Raw genomic sequence first — 16,845 nt, forward strand, 5'->3', positions numbered from 1 at the left:
GTGGCTCATGGGCTTAGTTGCTCCATGGCATGTGGGATCTTCCCAGACCAGGGCTCGAACCCATGTCCCCTGCGCTGGCAGGCGGATTCTTAACCGCTGTGCCAACAGGGAAGCCTTGTTGAAAGGTTTTATCATGAATGGGTGGTGCATTTTTTTTTTAATAAATTTATTTATTTATTTATTTTTGGCTGCATTGGGCCTTTGTTGCTGTGCGCGGGCTTTCTCTAGTTGCAGTGAGCGGGGTCTACTCTTCATTGCAGTGTGCAGGCTTCTCATTGCGGTGGCTTCTCTTGTTGCAGAGCACGGGCTCTAAGCGCACAGGCTTCAGTAGCTGTGGCTCAAAGGCTCTAGAGCACAGGCTCAGTAGTTGTGGCGCACGGGCTTAGTTGCTCTGCGGCATGTGGGATCTCCCTGGACCAGGGCTCGAACCTGTGTCCCCTGCATTGGCAGGCGGATTCTTAACCACTGCGCCACCAGGGAAGCCCGGGTGGTGCATTTTTAAAAATGTTTTTTTCTGTGTCTATTGAGATAATCATGTAGTTTTTAATCTTTTATTCTATTAACATAGTATATTAATTGTTTTTCAGATATTAAACCAATCTTGCACCCTTAGGATAAATCTCACTTAGGCATGGTTGCTGGATTCATTTTGCTAATACTTTGTTGAAAATTTTTTCACCTATATTCATAAAGGATATTGGTCTTGTGTTGTCTTTATCTAGCTTTGGTATCAAAGAGTTATACTGGTCTCATAGAATAAGTTGGGAAGTATTCCTTCTTCTTTCATTTTCTGGAAGACTTTGTGAAGGATTGGTATTATTTCTTTTTTAAATATCTGATAGAATTCACTAAAGAAGCCATCCTTACATTTTGAAGCCTCAAAGACGTTTCTTTGTTGAAAGATTTTAAATTACTAAGTTGATTTCATTAATTGCTCTAGGTCTACTCAGGTTTTCTACTTCTTCTTGAGTCAGTCAAGATGTATAGCACATAATCCTTGTGGCTCAGACTATAGCACACTGATTAACTCAGGACTCTCCTATGCTCTCAACTCACATCTGTTCTCAGTATATTGCTATGTGTGAGTTTTTTTTTTTTTTTGGCTGCGCCATGCAGCTTGCAGGATCTCAGTTCCCCAACAAGGGATCGAACCCAGGTCCCTGCAGTGAAAGTGGTGAGTCCTAACCACTGGACCATCAGGGAATTCCCTATGTGTGAACTTTAACCCAATACTCTAATTGATTCCAGTTACTTAAGGGAAGGAAGGACTGGAACCAGCATCTGCTGAATAGTTATTATGTGCCAGGCATTTTGCAATGTGCTTTCACATCTTCACAACATCTCCGTCTTCCTTTTACAGATTAGGAAAACATAGACTCAGAGAGGTTAAGTAAGTTTCCTAGGTCACAGAGGTAGACAGTAGTAGAACTGGGATTGAAATGTAGGTATTTGGACTCTAAGGCTTTTCTATTACCTCATAAGGTCTCTCAAGCAACTTCTTTCTTTTCTCCGTATATAATCCTAGGAGTTCTATATAGATGAAGCCCTGCTCCAGTCTCACATATAAATCCAAGGCAAGAAAGGTAGAATGCCTGGCTGTAATTTAAAAAAAATCCCTGCTTTTGTACTTGTTCCCTTGCTGAATACCCTATTTAGGAGTTCATCAACCACTAGAACCATTCAAGAAGGAATTTGCTAAGGAATGGGGTTCTAAGTGTTGACCTCAGACAAGCCTAGAGGAACTCTTTATCATTCTGCTTCCAAGTTTCTAAGCAGATGTTAAGAAATGCTATCAAAGAAGCAGCTGCCTGTTTTGGGCAAATTACTTTTAAATGTCAAGGAGTTCAAAGACCAAGCTGTACCCATGTTTCGTTTCAATATTTGCTTACCCAAATTTTCTCCTCATATTAACAACTCGAAGTACTGTGTGTGAGGGACAAAGGTTTAAGATCTCCAGAGAAGATGGAAGAAAGACTGCCACATGGACACTAGTCTTCAGGATTATGCAGGACTGAAGACTCAAGATTTTTCTGAGAGCTTTGCTTTAACTCAAAGAAAACTGAACACAGAGCTATGTGTACCACCCACATTGTACAAAACAAAACAATGTAAAATTACAGAGCTAGGGAACAAAAAAGCAGTTCAGAAAGGCAGCCCAGAAAGAAAGAAATATATCCATGAAAGAGAAGATAAACACTGAAAAAAACCCCCACCCAAACCCCCAAAACCAAGTAATTACTATGGTTAAAATCATACCAGTTGGGCTTCCCTGGTGGCGCAGTGGTTGAGAATCTGCCTGCCAATGCAGGGCACACGGGTTCGAGCCCTGCTCTGGGAAGATCCCACATGCCGCGGAGCAACTAGGCCCGTGAGCCACAACTACTGAGCCTGCGTGTCTGGAGCCTGTGCTCCGCAACAAGAGAGGCCACGATAGTGAGAGGCCTGCGCACCGCGATGAAGAGTGGCCCCCGCTTGCCACAACTAGAGAAAGCCCTTGCACAGAAACGAAGACCCAACACAGCCAAAAAAATAAATAATAAATAAATTTTAAAAAATCATACCAGTTTTCTCCCTAGCAGAATAAACTTAAGAATTTAAATGCCCATATCTCTTAATAACTCTAAAAAGAGGTCTGAGTTCCTTTAGTTAATAGTAAGATCTATAACCCCCACGCCAAACCCCAAAGATCTTAAGGGATTCAGATGCTTATTTCCTTCAAATCTATAGAATAGAGACAAAACTCCCTCCCCAGAATCATCATGTGCGCAGGAGAAACTGAGTTGTTTTTATCCTGTTCATTGCATAAGTTATAGCAAAGGCCAACTGGGAGTTCTATTCCCTGACATGCTCATAACCTAGAAGAATGAGTAGAAAAAGGCAGATAGGTAAAGAAACAGATTATGGTAACTGCATGTTTAAAAAGTGAAATTCATCTAGACACTCCATGTGGACACACTATTAGACTTCCAGCACTGCTATGAATGGGACTGCAAGGATTTCTAGCCTAGTGGGAGAACTGGCATATATGCTGAGACAGTCCACAACAACCTAGTGAAGAAAGAAAGCCTCCACTAACCTAAACTGAGTATGTCCTAATAGTTTATATGGCTATACAGAATGACTTTTTCCAAACCAAACCGAGTCCAAATTTGGGGACAGGAGAATAGCAAGGAATGGGAACAGAATAACAAAAATTCAACTGGACAAAGACTCAAAATACAGAAGAAACTTAACTCTAACATACGCTTCTCTTTGCATAAATATAAATGTTGACAGGTGAAGGAAATGTCATGGATGCCTCCTGAATTCAGATGCCAGGAGATCTGAAACTTGAAACAATGACTCATAAGAACCAGAAGCAACAATTCCAAAGAGGATAAAAGCCTCCTATGACAACTTAGCCATCTTGAAGTGTTCAATGCAACAACATAAACAACTTCTCTCTTTGAAGACCTTCAGACAATCACCTTCTATTTTGTTTGGCAATCTTAAACATGTTCCAACAAAGAAGTATCTTCTCTCCCACTAGAAGAGCCCGAGCTAATTCCTTACTGCCTAATCATTACAATTTAAAAGAAACTAGAGACCAAGGTGTGCTTGAAACAACCAAGGTTGTTCATAAGTAGAGGAAAGAGAGTGATCTATGAAGCATGGCTACTTACTAGTTATCTATAATTCTAATGAGACAGATTTTGGAGTAAGCACCTATTACATAACTACCTGGTAGCTGTTTATAGGAAGGCACCTGCCATACCACCCCAAATGCCTGATCTTGTTGGCACCGTAGGTCACAGGAATGACAGATTGTTGATCGTTAGGAGTGCATATGGAGTTACCAAACCAAAGGTCTGCCTATGCAGCAGAGTGAGCTATGGTGCTCAGACCCTCTCCAAGAAAAGCAGTTGTACTGAAGTGGAAGCCCTGGACTCAAAGCAGCAGAGACTGCCAGAGCTGGAAGAGTTCTTAAGAGTTCTAAGTGCTGTTCCTCATTGTACCGAGAGAAAAACAAACAGAAATGATTTTAGTCCATGTCAAAAACAAATCACTTGGACTTCCCTGGTGGTGCAGTGGTCAAGAATCCACCTGCCAATGTAGGGCACATGGGTTCGAGCCCTGGACCGGGAAGGTTCCACATGCCGCAGAGGAACTAAGTCTGTGCGCCACAACTACTGAGCCTGCATGCCCCAACTACTGAGCCCGAGTGCCACAACTACTGAAGCCCATGCGCCTAGAGCCCATGCTCCGCAATAAGAGAAGCCACCGCAATGAGAAGCCCGCACACCGCAACGAAGACCCAATGCAGCCAAAAATAAATTAATTAATTAATTAAAAAGAAAAAAATCACTTCACTCCTCTACGAGACAGTCCCTAGCCTATATTCATTGAACACCTACTACATTCCAGGCACTTGGGATACAGAAGCGAACAAAATGGACATGATCCCTGCATGAAGCTTAGAGTTGAATGGAAAATCAATTACTGCAAGTATGCAATAATTGTAAAAGGTGAGCACAGAGTATTACGGAAGCATATAATGGGGGACCTAGTCCAGGGTGGAAGATGACAGGAAGCTTCCCTTTAAGCTTAAACCTGAAAGAAAAGCAGGAGTTAGCCAGGTGAAAGGGGTAGAGAAAATGAGATGGGCACTCTGGGCAGAGAAAATAGTACATGCCAAGACTCTGAGGTAGACTGGTGAGTATGAGGAACTAAAGTCGCCCAGGACCGCTAAAACACAGAAAACAAGAAGAGGAGAGGCACAAGATGAGGCTGGAGAGGTTTCCCGCCATGTTAAGGATTTCTGTTTTTATTCTAATCTTGAGACTAATGACCACTTGTATTCTGTGATATCACTGGCTTAATAGTGAGCTAAGTCAAAGTTGAAAGGCAGCTTGGTGTAGTAAAAAGAGCACTGGACTAAGAGCCAGGATTCTAGTTCTGGCTTCACCACTTAAATATGGCATAATCTTTCTTCATGTCAGTTTCTTTGTTATAAAATGGAATATTGTGCTTCATAGAGTCCGAGAGTTTTCTGGAGCTGCTTTGGGAATTGCTACAGGAAACCTGAATCAGAATAAATCCCTGTTCTATGTTTCATATCTCAGGCTTCTATGTAAGATTTTACTTAAAGAAAAAGTTCCACTTCCTTAAGAGAAAATTGGAAAATTATTGCAATTTTTAATCTCAGATAATATATTCATTAATTCAACAAACATGGAGGCCCATCATATTATCTCCTTGTTGCAGAGTTATTAAGATGATCAGAAATTATGCACTTAAAGTGTGTTGCATGGTATTTGCCATATATTAGGCACTCATTAAATGATAACTATTATTATTATTATTATTATTATCATGGGCCAAGTACCGTGCTTGGTACCAGGAACACACAGCTGAAATAGACAGACGTTGCCTTTAGGAACTCATAATCTAGTAGAGAAGACTACGTGTTAATCTATTATGTATAATGTGATAACAGTGTAGGAAGCTAGAACAGAAAAAGATGCAGTGAGCTGTCTAAGGGAGCAGGGATAGGATAAGGTTTCATAGCCTGAGGTTGGTTCTGAATGCTGAGGAGAAATCTGCTACGAAGACAAAGCAGGAACAGGATATTTCAGATTGAGAAACTAGCATATACAAAGGCAAACAGGTATGAAAAACAAAACAAACAACAAAACCTAGGATACAATGATAAAGGTTAAAGCTGGAGGGGTAGCCAGAGGCCAGATTATGGAGAGCCGCCTACAATGCTTAGATGTCATGTTAAAGAGCTTGGATTTTGTCTCTTAGGTGATGGAAAAACCATGGAAAGTTACTGTTTTAAGGACATACATATACATGGTATGCTGGCTTATGTATTAACTTAGCTGATCTGGAATTATGTTATGCAAAATTCTCTTCTCTGAATCGTTCTGAGTTAGCAATGGCTACAACAGATATTCTGTGTGACATTTAGAAGGCAGAAGGAAAGCTGCAGACACATTTTTTAATGCTCTGAAGGTCACTGGATGGTGCTAAGTATTATGGCAACCTCTGTATGTCACTGAGACGCTAGCTCACCTAGCAGGCAGAGAACAGTACCCAGACCTGCAGTTCCTCCGGATCCTACCAGATATCCTCCTTCAGCTTCTCTGGATTCCTGAGCCAAGCACTGTGTAGCTCTGTGGTGAAGGATGTCAGTTCTCCTGCAGATCACCCACAATAATGAAGCTAAAAGTGGTGAGAGACAGATGTGGGTTCCTGTTTGTTCTTGCTCTTGTCCACATCCAGCTTTCCTTCTGACTGTTGGTCTAGCTGACTGATAGCGATTTCAGGTTCAACACTATACAGAAGCAACAACATGCACACAGAGCTCTACCAGCTTCCACAATTGCAAAATAATCCCTTATTCTATATCACTCATAGCAGTTCTACTTCTCTGATATAGAAATTGCTACCAGAAGTGGTCCTGGAAGAACAGAACCTCCAGCTCTTGCACGGCTAGAGTTACATCATATTCGGAAGATTTTACAAGACAACCTGCTCAGGCACTCCCACCCTTTGGGGTTCAACAGTTGGGTAAATAAATTTCTCCTGAGTGGTAGATGTGCTAGGCACTGAACTGTATTAAGTATATAATACTGAATGAAACACAGCTCTAACCTAGTAATCACTTTATTGTTTGTAAACCTCTAAGACTTCCCTTTGCTTTTATTAAACCTTCTCATATTATTCTCTGTGCTTCAGAGAAACTGAGTAACTCAGTTACTTTTGCTTTCCTTTCTCTGTGTCTTTGCTCATGTTCCTTCTGGAATGCCTGCCTCTATTCGTGTGCCACTACTCCCAACATGTATAAATCCTTAAAGCTCCAGCCTCACATGTAATTTTCTCCTTAAAAAATTCGCAGATTCTCCTAATCTACTGAGGTTTTTTTTTCCTTTCTAAATACTTATGGAATTCTACTGGAAAAATCACTTATAGTACTAATGTTCTATTCTGCATTGTGTATCTCTATCACCTCTTTCGGGGAAGGAAGATTTGAGACTTGATCATCATAGCAGCACACTGTGTCCAGAACAGTGTATTACATGGCAGGCACTAAATACTTACTGAATGTCCAGAAGAGTATACATTCTAATAAGAGATATAGACTCATCAGAAACAAATGTTAGAGACTTCAGGAGGGTCCTGACGAGTTTGGGTGTACTTCAGAATATTCCTGGTTGGTCCAGGAGAGTTGGCAAGGTTAGGTGCACAGTAGGGAGTGGGAAGAAAGGGGTAGGAATGGGACAAACTACTGAATGATACAGTTAGTCCTAGTATGACAGGCTCCCTACAGTCAGGGTAGCAGCTATTAGCTAGCTATGCTGAGGATGTCCTCCCAACCTCACTTCCACCTTAGGGACTGCCTAACATGCAATATGGCTCATATAACCTTAAAACGTTCTCAGCTTTTCCCAAGTTAAAATATTCTTTTTCAAACTTTCCTTCTCCTCCTTCTAGTTCTACTTCTATCCTTCACAGCCAAATTTCTCAGAATAGTCCAACATGCTGTCACCATTTAACATCTTCCACTCTACCCACTTTGATAAAGTCATTAATGACTTCCATTTTAGTAAAATACAGTGATCATTTAAAAATTATCATCTTACCTAACCTCACAGCCACATTCAACACTACTGTTACTTTCTTCCTCTGGCTTCTGTGACGTGTGTTCTCTTGGTTTTCCTTTTCTCTTTCTCTCTCTGATTTAAATTCCTTTGGAAGCTCATGATCCTCTAGCTGGCGTAAGCCTGTTCCTAACCCTCTTTCCTCCTCATTCTGTGCTCTTCCTAAGTGATTTCATCCATGCCCATATCTTCAGTCATCAACTATATATCAGTAATTACAAATTTTTATCTTAGGCATAGTGCTAACCTCTGAGCTCCAAGTATATATTGGGTTGCCCAGAAAGTTCCTTTGGGTTTTTTTGTTTTTTTAAAAACATCTTATTGGGGTATAATTGCTTTACAATGGTGTGTTAGTTTCTGCTGTATAACAAAGTGAATCAGCTATACATATACATACATCCCCATATCTCCTCCCTCTTGCATCTCCCTCCCACCCTCCCTATCCCACCCCTCTAGGTGGACACAGAGCACCCAGCTGATCTCCCTGTGCTATGCAGCTGCTTCCCACTAGCTATCTATTTTACATTTGGTAGTGTATATATGTCCATGCCACTCTCTCACTTCGTCCCAGCTTACCCTTCCCCTTCCCCATGTCCTCAAGTCCATTCTCTACGTCTGTGTCTTTATTCCTGTCCTGCCCCTAGGTTCTTCAGAACCATTTTTTTTTTTTTAGATTCTATATATATCTGTTAGCATACGGTATTTGTTTTTGTCTCTCTGACTTACTTCACTCTGTATGACAGTCTCTAGGTGCATCCACCTCGCTACAAATAACTCAATTTCGTTTCTTTTTATGGCTGAGTAATATTCCATTGTTTATATGTGCCCCATCTTCTTTATCCATTCATCTGTCAATGGACACTTAGGTTGCTTCCGTGTCCTGGGTATTGTAAATAGAGATGCAATGAACATTGTGGTACGTGACTCTTTTTTTTTTTTAATTATTTAATTATTTATGTATTTATTTATGGCTGTGTTGGGTCTTCATTTCTGTGCGAGGGCTTTCTCTAGTCGCGGCGAGCGGGGGCCACCCTTCATCGCAGTGCGTGGGCCTCTCACTGTCGCAGCCTCTCTTATTGCAGCGCACAGGCTCCAGACGCGCAGGCTCAGTAGTTGTGGCTCACGGGCCTAGTTGCTCCGCAGCATGTGGGATCTTCCCAGTCCAGGACTCGAACCTGTGTCCCCTGCATTGGCAGGCAGATTCTCAACCACTGTACCACCAGGGAAGCCCCACATGACTCTTTTTGAATTATGGTTTTCTCAGGGTATATGCCCAGTAGTGGGATTGCTGGGTCGTATGGTAGTTCTACTTTTAGTTTTTTGAGGAACCTCCATACTGTTCTCCATAGTGGCTGTATCAATTTACATTCCCACCAACAGTGCAAGAGGGTTCCCTTATCTCCACACCCTCTCCAGCATTTATTGTTTGTAGATTTTTTGATGATGGCCATTCTGACTTGTGTGAGGTGATACCTCATTGTAGTTTTGATTTGCGTTTCTCTAATGATTAGTGATGTCGAGCATTCTTTCATGTGTTTGTTGGCAATCTGTATATCTTCTTTGGAGAAATGTCTGTTTAGGTCTTCTGCTCATTTTTGGATTGGGTTGTTTGTTTTTTTGATATTGAGCTGAGCTGCATGAGCTGCTTGTATATTTTGGAGATTAATCCTCTGTCAGTTGCTTCATTTGCAAATATTTTCTCCCATTCTGAGGGTTGTCTTTTCGTCTTGTTTATGGTTTCCTTTGCTGTGCAAAAACTTTTAAGTTTCATTAGGTCCAGTTTTTGTTTACTTTTGTTTTTATTTCCATTTCTCTAGGAGGTGGGTCAAAAAGGATCTTGCTGTGATTTATGTCATGGAGTGTTCTGCCTATGTTTTCCTCTAAGAATATTATAGTGTCTGGCCTTACATTTAGGTCTTTAATCCATTTTGAGTTTATTTTTGTGTATGGTGTTAGGGAGTGTTCTAATGTCATTCTTTTACATGTAGCTGTCCAGTTTTCCCAGCACCACTTATTGAAGACGCTGTCTTTTCTCCAGTGTATATTCTTGCCTCCTTTGTCAAAGATAAGGTGACCATATGTGCGTGCGTTTAACTCTGGGCTTTCTATCCTGTTCCCTTGATCTATATTTCTGTTTTTATGCCAGTACCATACTGTCTTGATTACTGTAGCTTTGTAGTATAGTCCGAAGTCAGGGAGCCTGACTCCTCCAGCTCCGTTTTTCTTTCTCAAGATTGCTTTGGCTACTCAGGGTCTTTTGTGTTTCCATACAAATTGTGAAATTTTTTGTTCTAGTTCTGTGAAAAATGCCATTGGTAGTCTGATAGGGATTGTATTGAATCAGTTCCTTTGGGTTTTTCTGTAACATCTTACGAAAAAGCTAAAGGAACTTTTTGGCCAACCCAATATATAAAACTTCCTACTTTAAGACATCTTTGGGCTTCCCTAGTGGCGGAGTGGTTGAGAGTCCGCCTGCCAATGCAGGGGACACGGGTTCTATCCCTGGTCTGGGAGGATCACACATGCCACGGAGCAACTAGGCCCGTACGCCACAACTACTGAGCTTGCACTCTAGGGCCTGCGAGCCACAACTATTGAGCCCGCGCGCCTCAACTACTGAAGCCCATGTGCCTAGAGCCTGTGCTCAGCAGCAAGAGAGGACACCACAGTAAGAGGCCCACACATGACAACGAGGAATAGCCCCCGCTTGCTGAAACTTGAGAAAGCCTGCGTGCAGCAACGAAGACCCAGTGCAGGCAAAAAAAAAAAAAAAGATATCTTTACCTGGATGCCTTAAAAACACCTCAAATTCAGCCCAAACATTGGATCTCACCTCCACAAACTCAGTGTTCCCTATCTCACTATATATCCTGTAGCTCAAACCAAAATGTGAGTCATTCCTGACAACTTTCCACACCTCAGCACCAAGGTTCAATCACACACCAAGTCCTCATATTTTACCTGTGAAATTCTTCTCTAATTTATCCACTTTTCTTTGTCTCCACTGTCAATGCCATAGTCCAAATTACCATTACTTCTCCTGGATTACTACAATACCCTCCCTTACCTGGTCTCGCTACATCCTCTCTTACCCAACTCCAATCCATTCTCCACACTACATCCAAAGTTATCTTTTCAAAGGGCAATTTGATCATGTCATTCTCCTACTTAAAATCCTTTGGTGGTTAGGACTGTGGTAGATTATTTTCAAAAACGGCCACAATTATTCCCCTCTCTGAACCCACAACTCTTTGTAAAGTAACTCTGCAGTTCCTCCCATCAAGAGGTAAAGTTTATTTTCCCACCCCATGAGTCTGGGCTGGCCTTGTGACTGCTTTGACCAAAAGAATATGGTAGGAATGATGCTGTTTCAGCCCTTTCTCCAATATATAAGATTGAAAGGTCTTACTAGGCTCTGTCCTTAAAAACTCCATGCCAAGAGTACATTCAAACACAAGATGACATGCTGGCTCCATTAATGTCCTCTTCCAACAAATTTATTTGGCTTCTACTTATGTTAGGGCATGTATTAGATCCTAGGGTTAGTAAGACAAATAAAATACAATTGTTGTCCTTATGTAACTTATAGTCCAGAGCAACAAAAGTTACAGATGTTTCCTAGAATCTCTATAGTATATAGAAGAACACAAAGGAAGAAGGGTCAATTTTGTCTAGTGCAAAGACAGTCAGGAAAAGCTTCAAAGAGAAGTGATATTTTAGCTGAGTCTTGAAAGAAGAGCAGGTATTTAGCCAGGGATGGAAGGGTAACTTCGGTTGAAGGAGTTCCAGGAATGATGAAAGCAAAAGGACAGAGGTGTAAAAAGAAATGCATAAGTCAGAGAAGTAAAAGCAACTCTCCATAGCCATATGGTGGAGTGTTGAGTATGAGGTTGTATTGGGGGAATGGTAAGATATAAGGTTGGAGGAGTACGCATGGTTAGATGACTAAGGGTCTTAGGAATTTGTACTTTATCCTATAAGAATGTATTTACAGGTGTAGGAGAAAGAAATAGTAGAAAGCAAAGTTGAAAATTCTGGAAAATGTTGAAAAAACTGACGAAGCAAGATTCCAGGGGAGGCAGAAGAAAATGGGATAAAAGACATAAGTGAAGGGTCTGGTCCTAAATAGGAGAAAGGAAACTTCTAAGGCTACAGAAAAGGAACTGAAGATGGGTCTGAGTAAAGATAAAATCATGGGAAGGGATAGTATGCTGGGGAAATGAGCATCTGTTAGTTAGGATTCTCTCACAGAAGGAGAAAGCAGGGTCATTTTCTGAAGCAGGAGAGTGGTGGATAGTTGATAATAGCTGCTGAGTGAAGTGGAAAGGTGGTCCAGGACAGGTGTAAGAATGCAGAGTGGTTCTTAGGGCTCAGCCAAGATTGGGACCGTGAATTTATAGTGATGCCAGTCTACAACACTGCATAATATTTCTCCTGAAGACTTTAATAGAACAGATGTAGGAGTGGACAAAGTAAATGTTAAGAGTAACCCAAAGTTGAGGGTTATGAGGGCAGATATAACAAAAGAACAATGAGTGAGGATATGGAAGGAAATGCCTAAAGTAATATAAGGTCTAGATTGGATGAAGAAGGAAATGAGGGTGAGAAAGAGAAAAAAGAGAAAGAGAGAGGGAGGGAGGAAGAGCAGGAGGAAGGGGTGGTAAGTGACTAAAAGATATAAGGGGACTGAAATGAAGTAAACAGGATCTTGGGTAAAGATGGCAGACTGAACACACGCATTAAGCCCTATTCCTTTTGAAAGCTCATTAAAGTGACAGTAAACAGTTTTTGTTTTGTTTTGTTTTTTTAAAGTTTATTTTATTTATTTATTTTTGGCTGCGTTGGGTCTTCATTGTTGTGCGCAGGCATTCTCTAGCTGTGGTGAGCGGGGGCTACTCTTCATTGCGGTGTGCGGGCTTCTCATTGCGGTGGCTTCTCTTGTTGCGGAGCACAGGCTCTAGGCAGGCGGGCTTCAGTAGTTGTGGCATGTGGGCTCAGCAGTTGTGGCTCACGGGCTCCAGAGCGCAGGCTCAGTAGTTGTGGCACATGGGCTTAGTTGCTCCGCGGCATGTGGGATCTTCCCAGACCAGGGCTCGAACACGTGTACCCTGCATTGGTAGGCGGATTCTTAACCACTGTGCCACCAGGGAAGCCCAGTAACCGGTTTTTCGATTTTGTTTTTGAAGGCATTACCCCCAAGGACAAAGATTAGGAGAGGAGAGTACAGTAACAAAATTTTAGAAGCTGTAAAGAAGGACAGTGGTAAGAGATTAGCATATCTAAGAAAGTTGAATCCTAAACCAGCCATAAGGAAAGCTGATTTGTACTGCAGAAGCCCTGAAATGATCAGAAATTGGTAGCACAGCTTTTAACCACCTAGAAAGGAGATTGGAAGATTTTTCTCTGAAGTCTGTAGCCAGTCCAAAAATAAAAAAATAAAAAGACTTAAGAATACTGACATGGCGGTTCTCTTATAAATAACCCTATCTACCATAAACAAAACCCTCAGAATGGGAGAAAATATTTGCAAACGAAGCAACCAACAAGTGATTAATCTCCAAAATATACAAACAGCTCATGTAGCTCAATATCCAAAAAAAAAAAATAACCCAATCAAAAAATGGGCGGAACATCTAAATAGACATTTCTCCAAAGAAGACATACAGATGGCCAAAAGGCACATGAAAAGATGCTGAACATCACTAATTATTAGAGAAATGCAAACGAAAACTACAATGAGGTATCACCTTACACTGGTCAGAATGGCCATCATCAAAAAAATCTACAAACAATAAATGCTGAAGAGGGTGTGGAGAAAAGGGAACCCGCCTACACTGTTGGTGGCAATGTAAACTGGTACAGCCACTATGGAGAAGAGTACGGAGGTTCCTTAAAAAACTAAAAATAGGAGACTTCCCTGGTGGCGCAGTGGTTAAGAATCCGCCTGCCAATGCAGGGGACACGGGTTCGAGCCCTGGTCCAGGAGGATCCCACATGCCGCTGAGCAGCGAAGCCTGTGAGCCACAGCTGCTGAGCCTGCGCTCTAGAGCACGCAAGCCACAACTACTGAGCCCATGTACCACAACTGCTGAAGCCCACATGCCTATAGCCTGTGCTCTGCAACAAGAGAAGCCACCACAATGAGAAGCCCACGCACCACAATGAAGAGTAACCCCAGCTCGCCACAACTAGAGAAAGCCCATGTACAGCAACAAAGACCTAACGCAGCCAAAAAATAAAAACAAACAAACAAAAAACTAAAAATAGAACTACCATATGCCCCAGCAATCCCACTCCTGGGCATATACTGGAGAAAACCATAATTCGAAAAGATACATGCACCCCAATGTTCACTGCAGCACTATTTACTATAGCCAGGACATGGAAGCAACCTAAATGTCCATCAACAGAGGAATGGATAAAGAAGATGTGGTACATATATACAATGGAATATTACTCAGCCATAAAAAAGAACAAAATAATCCCATTTGCAGCAACATGGATGGACCTAGAGATTGTCATACTGAGTGAATAAGTCAGACACAGAAAGACAAATATCATATGATATTGCTTATATGTGGAATCTGAAAGAAAGGGTACAAGTGAACTTATTTACAAAACAGAAGTAGAGTCAAGTAGAAAACAAACTTATGGTTACCAGGGTATAAGGGGGGTAGGATAAATTGGGACATCGGGATTGACATATATACACTACTATATATAAAATAGATAACTAATAAGAACCTACTGTATAGCACAGGGAACTCTACTCAATACTCTGTAATGGTCTATATGGGAAAAGAATCTTAAAAAAAAAAAAAGAGTGGATATATGTATATGTATAACTGATTCACTTGGCGGTACACCTGAAACTAACACAACATTGTAAATCAACTATACACCAGTAAAAATTTAAAAATAAACAAATAAATAACCCTATCTATGTCACCTTATAGATGTAAGAGTTAAAAGTATAGAACAGTTAAAGTTTCAGTGCCTATACTGGACAAGACACCTTGGGAAAGGTTCCTCCCCCCTCCCCTCAAAGAACTGCAAAGTGGAGAAGTACTCTAGGAGTTACAGCTGGTAAGTAGCAGTGGGGATACTAATATAGATAAACAGCACATATTTCAAGACTTTCCACACCAACAGGAAAATAATCAAGAATGTGAACCCATTTATCATCATCTGTAGTCCCAGAAATAGAGATCTGGCCATGATCTTTGAGGCTCTGACTTAAATTTCTGTCTTTTTTCCAAGATGAACGTGTGAACATTTTATTCCATTTTAAAAGATATCATTTAGAAGCTTGTTTTAATATTTTCATTACCCTTCCAGTAATAAAACCCTTGACTAGTATTCAAAAGAAAACAACATAACATTGGAGAAAAGCTACATGATTTTCTTATTAAATATTTGGCACAAATACCTTTACTTATGAGTTATTAAAAACACATGTCTTTCAGAAATAAAATGGGAATTTTAGAGCTGAGCAGTGGGGGGGGGGGTGTTTTAAAGAACAACTAAGCCAATTTCAGCTGGGGAAACTGAGGCTTAGAGAAGCAAAGTTATTTGCTCAGCGTCATACAGCTTTTGTCTCAAGACTAAATTCTAAATTCTCTGGACTTGAATTTCTAGTACCATGCTCTTTCTATCAGTAACATTCTTTTCCACTACATATAATGCCTTTCCAAGTCAGTAATGCATCAATTCAACATGTGGCAAAGGTGTTGTGCTTTCTCCAAATCCACTGAGGTAGTACGAATTTGGGCCCAGTGGAGTGAAGTCACCAGTACTGTCTGATGACAGAGGGAGAATGCCTCTGTACCTGACCATAGACTCAGCAGGACTCCTATTCCAAGTGTCCTACACTATCTCACTTTCCAGGACCAAATATGCCTGAAGCCCAACAAAACAGAACACTCTCTTTGCAATCAAGCAAATACTCCCTCCTCTGCTGGAAACAGAGAAAACAGACGGGATGTACATTCCATCATCACTGTCTTTTTCTCTTACAACCAATACCTATAAAAGTAAGAAAACTATAAAACAAGAGGTTTCTGGCTCTCTATATACACAAACGCCTTTTCCAAGATAACTTTGGTGACTTCCCAATAGGAACTAGCCCCCACCTTTGGAAATTCAGTTTGAAAAGAAAGACAGGAAGTATTGTATTCTCATATTCAAAAAGTGCTTGAAAATCTGAATCTAATTAACTATCCCACCATCTCACTGAGACCAGGAGGAGCCATAGGAATAGGGTCATAGGAATGGGAGGAACATTTTTACTGCTCATTTATCCGGCCAGCTGCCCTATTACAGCTATACACCAAAGACCCTGAATCACTGGGTGGGTAGATTACAAGTTAGAAGAATGGAATGGAGAGAAAAAAATCTGCCAACAATCAAATGTGCAACCTAGTCTTAGGAAACTGGTAGAAGATCTGGCCTTAATGGCCCCAGCATTTACCCAAGGCCCTGAGCTCAATAGGTATGAAGGAAAAATATACCTCCATCTGCTCTTCATTTTCACCTTACCTCTTGGCTGTGTCCACCTTCTTTGATCACATCATGCTCAAACCTTGCTCTCTTTGGCAGGGACCACTGGGACTATGGTATTTACTAACGGTTCACCACATGGAGCAATAAACTAGTTCCCAGGGAGGGTAAAGAGAAAGCAGGAGACAATCTCCACCTTCTAGCTGTAATTATAGAAACATATGACTCTGGCTTCTAAGAACTTTATGTCTAAACCTGCCAAATCTAATGTTGCATAAACATCAGTGCTTGATGGATGCATAAATGAGTCAGGTCCCTTGTTTCACATAATAATAGATGACCACAAGTAGTTCTTTCTGCATTCCAGAGGACAAAATCCCTTTACCCTTTGGAATTTTGTCAATCTAGCAATGCAACGCTGCGTTTCTTTTTAGGTCTTATACCTTAAATCTATCCTGCGTACTGCTGTCAGACTACCTTTCCAGAATCCTGAATTATAAATATTTCTCTCCTCAAAACGTCTTTAATAATTCCCCAGTATTCAAGGCCCTCTATTTTTAAAAATAATTAATTAATTAATTTATTTTTGGCCGCGTTGGGTCTTTGTTGCTGCACGCGGGCTTTCTCTAGTTGTGGTGAGCGGGGGCTACTCTTAGTTGTGGTGCGCGGGCTTCTCATTTGTTGTGGCTTCTCTTGTTGC

The 16,845-nt window shown here is 41.1% G+C and overlaps 1 protein-coding gene across 1 annotated transcript in view; it reads right to left on the minus strand.

Annotated features, from left to right (window-relative positions):
• EIF2B3 (eukaryotic translation initiation factor 2B subunit gamma) overlaps nucleotides 1–16,845 on the minus strand; it is a 153,852-nt gene that overhangs the window by 55,642 nt on the left and 81,365 nt on the right. The gene's annotated exons all lie outside the window — the stretch shown is intronic.

This window comes from Balaenoptera musculus, chromosome 1 (assembly GCF_009873245.2).
Source record: "Balaenoptera musculus isolate JJ_BM4_2016_0621 chromosome 1, mBalMus1.pri.v3, whole genome shotgun sequence".
Taxonomy (NCBI): Eukaryota; Metazoa; Chordata; class Mammalia; order Artiodactyla; family Balaenopteridae; genus Balaenoptera; species Balaenoptera musculus.